Source organism: Lepisosteus oculatus, chromosome 8 (genome assembly GCF_040954835.1).
Source record: "Lepisosteus oculatus isolate fLepOcu1 chromosome 8, fLepOcu1.hap2, whole genome shotgun sequence".
NCBI lineage: Eukaryota > Metazoa > Chordata > Actinopteri > Semionotiformes > Lepisosteidae > Lepisosteus > Lepisosteus oculatus.
Window position 1 is genome coordinate 27,044,877 of NC_090703.1, and position 5,027 is coordinate 27,049,903.

The 5,027-nt window shown below is 43.3% G+C and overlaps 1 long non-coding RNA gene across 3 annotated transcripts; it reads right to left on the minus strand.

Moving 5' to 3' along the window:
• Nucleotides 1–544: 544 nt before the first annotated feature.
• LOC138241040 (uncharacterized) lies at nt 545–4,435 on the minus strand. Of its 3 annotated transcripts, none has more exons than XR_011190252.1 (4): nt 4,320–4,435; nt 2,203–2,303; nt 2,002–2,115; nt 545–1,896 (listed from the first exon to the last, which is right to left on the minus strand). It is a non-coding gene; the product is annotated as an uncharacterized lncRNA (long non-coding RNA). The 3 variants fall into 3 exon arrangements; XR_011190251.1 differs by having other exon boundaries at nt 545–1,301; nt 2,203–2,350; XR_011190250.1 differs by having other exon boundaries at nt 545–1,301; nt 4,320–4,430.
• Between the last annotated feature and the right edge of the window lie 592 nt (nt 4,436–5,027).

The window sequence follows — 5,027 nt, forward strand, 5'->3', positions numbered from 1 at the left end:
GGAACCCCCTACCGGCCGGTCGCCCCGACGCCTCGGGGTGCCAAAGCCCCCAGCCGGCGCATCCCTGGTTGTGTGCGAGTGTGTATTGGTTTGGAAGTGGGAGCATGTCTGCCGCGGGGTTGAGTGCGCTCTATTATAACCCTAGGAAATCGGGCAGTTACGGCGGCGCAGGGGGTCTGTTGCGGGCCGCGAGATCCCGGGGTGTGCGCGGCGCCAGCCGCGGGCGGGTGGTCGAGTGGCTGTCCGGCCAGGCTGCTTATACGCTGCACAAGCCGGCGCGCGTGCGTTTTAAGAGAAACAGGACGCTGGTGTCCGAAATGGACTGGCAGTGGCAGGCCGACTTGGTGGACATGAGAGAACACCAAGCGTTCAACGACGGTTTCTGTTACATCTTAATGTGTATAGACATGCTGTCTAAATACGCTTGGGCCGTGGTTGCTTATATGCTGCAGAAGCCGTGTCTCCAAAACAGCCGGGGTGCAAGCACACACACACACTGACTGCGTAAAGTCTCACGGAAAGAAATCGCCGGGCAAACACCAGGTGAAATGTGAACCGCTTTATTTCAACAGTGGGTTTTCAAACACCGAAACAGCGCAGCAGCACTTTTTACACATGTTACAGACTCCAGTTTGCAAGTATGTGAAATGTGAACCGCTTTATTTCAACAGGGGTTTTCAAACACCGAAACAGCGCAGCAGCACTTTTTACACAAGTTACAGACTCCAGTTTGCAAGTATGTGAAATGTGAACTGCTTTATTTCAACAGGGGTTTTCAAACAGTGAAACAACGCAGCACACATGCGTTACCGGCTCCTGTTTGCATTCAACAATTAAATGTTGGTGCGGAAAATTAGTTCGGTACACGTAACCACCACCCCTACGCTGCTGAGAAACTTTGCGGCATCTGAAAAAGCATTCATAACCCCCTTCCGCTCACCGTGTCTAAAGCCGTGCGAACCACACTGGGCGATCCGATCGAGCAGGGCAAAAAAATTTGCCTGCGTAACCAGCGGGATGGTGTTACCACAGGTTCTGTGCAAAACACGCTGTATTTTGGAATACACACTGTAGAACCCCCCAGGCTTCCTTTTCTGATCTGAAAACATCAGATCTGTAATAATTTCACTCAAGTTCTCGACATACGCATCTATCTCTTTAACAAATTTAAGGACATTAGCATTCGACTCTTTGTTTTGCATATCAAGCTTTGTAGAGAGAAGTGTGTAAAGCACTCTTAGTAAGAATTCAGACGTATACATTCGAAATTCTTCATTCTTCGGTCGATGGCACACCCGGGTCTGTAAAACAGAGTGAAATCTGTATTCACATTTTACATAGATCTTTTTTTTTGCGTCTGTAAAAATAAGAATAGTGTTTCTTTTGCAACACATCAAAAGTCACGTCTACTAATTTTTCATCCAGCTGTTCAAGGGTGGCGTGTACATGCTCGTATGGGGAGTGGTCCTCAATTATATTTTTTAGCAACTGTTTTATGCCCCGCTCAGTGTCATTTGTAATGGTGTACGAACCCAGACACCGGGCGGTGTACAGAACAACCGATAAAATTCGGGCTAAACTGAGAGACTTATAAATTTCTAAAGCGGCAAACGTCACATCTTCAAACCCATCTGTGTAGCCGACAGACAGACATGTGTGGCCTCGCTGCCCAGGATGGTCAATCAAACAGGCCGGGCAGTCATCAACCAGGACCCCCTTTAAACAGTGCTTGAAGATGCAATAAACTACTGCTTTCACAATCTGGGGCATAACATCGGGCTCATTAGGGTCAGGGGCATCATCTTTATTAACATTTGGGCGAACACCCAAGCATAGACACGAGACATTCACATGTGTCGGCAGGCTGAAGATTGACCCGTCCACATCCTCTTTATTCTATTAAAGGAAAAAGAAAAGGAAGGCTTAACAAAATAGACATGCATTGCACCTAAAATACCGAGCATTTACACTTTTGAGCTAAGGTTTTTCGTTAATATTTACCATTTGTAGCGTGGTATCATCGCTAGCACCCGGCTGTTCTTCAGCATCTGGTACCCCAGCTGAACTCACACCCCCACCGCTGTCACCGGGTTCAGAGGGTGGGTTAGGGTTTTGCTAAAAAGAAGACCAAGTATTAAAATGACATACGCTAAGCACCGATACAACAATTCCACGAGTCGAAAAAATATTTTAGCCGCCTACCTCATCGCTTTGTAGAGTAGCGGACCCCGTTGTTTCTCCACACAAAGAAGCCATCTCAGCAGCTCTGTGGTGTCTGACAGCGCCAAGCACGCACTGCGGCCCTGTCAGGTCGGAGCGTTTAAGAATATGCGCCAATGGTGTAACACGCCTACATAACACAAGACATTTTACAATTGGTTGTGATGACCCCCCCCCCCCGATTTATCGAGAGCGAGAAGTATTCGCATATCAGTTTATAAGTTTTAAAGTATAAGCACACAACGCAAACACAAATGATGTGTTTCACCCGAAAAGAAATTTTAAACACGCGGGGTTGGTCTTAAAGTTTTTAAAATAACGTGATAAGACACAGTTTATTTTTAATAACACATTCGCGACAGCTTTTTCGAAAGTTTGGGGTAAATTTCCACAGCATAAAAGCGCCAGCATAAAAGTCTTTAAGGTGTTAACAGACAACAAATGGTGGGGTGTTGTTCTACAGACTGTAACGGATTGTTCTTAAAGTTTTAAAATTGTTTCCCGGTAGAGATGATTTGTGATGATATTGGAGACGTGGGGTGGGGAGGGGTTAGCTACAGGCTCTGGAATGCCGAGTGGGGGTTACAGGCTCCGGAATGCCGAGGGGGGTGCTAAAATTGACACCAGTGAAAGTTTACAAACATTTTAAACTCATGTAAAGTTTTCTAATTTACAAACACCACAGGTATTTCACGCAAAAATGTTCTTAACAGCGCAGCGCTGAAAAATAAAACCTCAAAACGTCAAGCTTGGTTTGTGAACACGGCCCTATAAAGAACAGATACATAATAAAAAACATTTTGCTTGATAATATTCTCAGCGGTCTGCTGGTGAATCAAACAAAGACAACGCGGCACGTTTTCGCCACGTTTTAACAGCTAAGAAATGTAGACACCGTTGTATGTCTTAAAATAATATAGATTTTAACATTATAACGCGCTATATTCGCTTATCAGTTTATAAGTTTTAAACATTAAAAGTATTAACACACAACGCAAACACAAATGATGTGTTTCACCCGACAAGAAATTTTAAACGCGTGGTTGGCCTTAAAGTTTTTAAAATAACGTAATAAGACACAGTTTATTTTTAATAACACATTCACGACAGCTTTTTTCGAAAGTTTGGGATAAATTTCCACACAGCGCCTGCATAAAAGTCTTTAAGGTGTTAACAGACAACAAATGGTGGGGTGTTGTTCTACAGACTGTAACGGATTGTTCTTAAAGTTTTAAAATTGTTTCCCGGTAGAGATGCATTGTGATGATGTTGGTGACGGGGGTGGGGAGGGGTTAGCTACAGGCTCTGGAATGCAGGGGGGGCTAAAATTGACACCAGTGAAAGTTTACAAACATTTTAAATTCATGTAAAGTTTTCTAATTTACAAACACCACATGTATTTCACGCAAAAATGTTCTTAACAGCGCAGCGCTGAAAAATAAAACCTCAAAACGTCAAGCTTGGTTTGTGAACACGGCCCTATAAAGAACAGATACATAATAAAAAACATTTTGCTTGATAATATTCTTAGCGGTCTGTTGGTGAATCAAACAAAGACAACGCGGTACATTTTCGCCACGTTTTAACAGCTATGAAATTTTAGACACCGTTGTATGTCTTAAAATAATATAGATTTTAACATTATAACGGTCTAAAACGTTTTCTAAAATGTTTCTTAAAATAATTTCTACAGACCAGTACGTGCACCCCCCCAACGATAGCTAAGATTAATGGTTTTATGGGGGGACCATGTGTGTTTCTTAGAAGAGAATGTTTAGCGGCTTGAGTATAAGTACCAGCGGTTTAACAGACGAAGTTTTAGCTGCATTCCAATTCCTACAGTCTCACGTTATCGCCTAACTCGTCAGAATGGACCACGCCGATCAATTGCAACAGTCTGAAGATAGTCTGTTTACAGAAATAGAACTGTTCGACTTGATAGACGAAGCCGCGGATTCAGCGAATTTCAGCGGTATGTATATCTGGCTTATTGTGAGACAATTACAACGTCGCGGTGCATGTCTCGTGTTAGCTATAGTTACAAAACGTTGTATAATATTTGTATACTAGGCAATATTGAATGAATATAATGGAATTACCCGCGATTGGTGCCGTAATGTGGTCGTGACTGTGTGTATCCATTCATTTCCAATAGCACCGAAAACCACGGGTGTAAAAAGACCAGTTACGATGCAGCACAACACCGGTGAGTAATTACGACAATGTTTTGAATAACGCTTTACGGCCATGTGAGTCTTAAAGACACATGGGGTATATACGTCGCACCAAAACGCGCATGTGTCTATTCCACAGATGCGGGCGAAGGGACAAGTCGCCACACATTTAAAAAACCCCGTTTGGGGTTTGCATTACCACCCCAAAACCTTGTGGTGACACAGGCCGATGTTCACATCATACCAGACGGTGCGGGGGATATTATCAGAGCGCCTGAGAGAAGAGGTTGGTATTATATAAAACATTCTTATAGCCTGGTCATTTAAACGTGTCTATAATAAAATACATACCGTTTTTCTATATTTTTCACTAATGTTATTTTCCCACGCCGTGCAGACCCCGGACCTTCAAAAAATAAACTGCGGCGCGCCAACAAGTTAACTGGGGCATCGAGCTCAAAACGACTGAAACCAACCGGCAAAGGTTAATATAGTTAATATAATTAAGCGTGGTCAAGATGTGTTATGATCCACTTACGGTAAACGTTACTTCTTTTGTTAGGCTGTTAATTCGCTGAAAGATCCTACTTCGCGGAGTTTTCTGTTTGGGGGTGTTAAAAAACCTTATTTTAA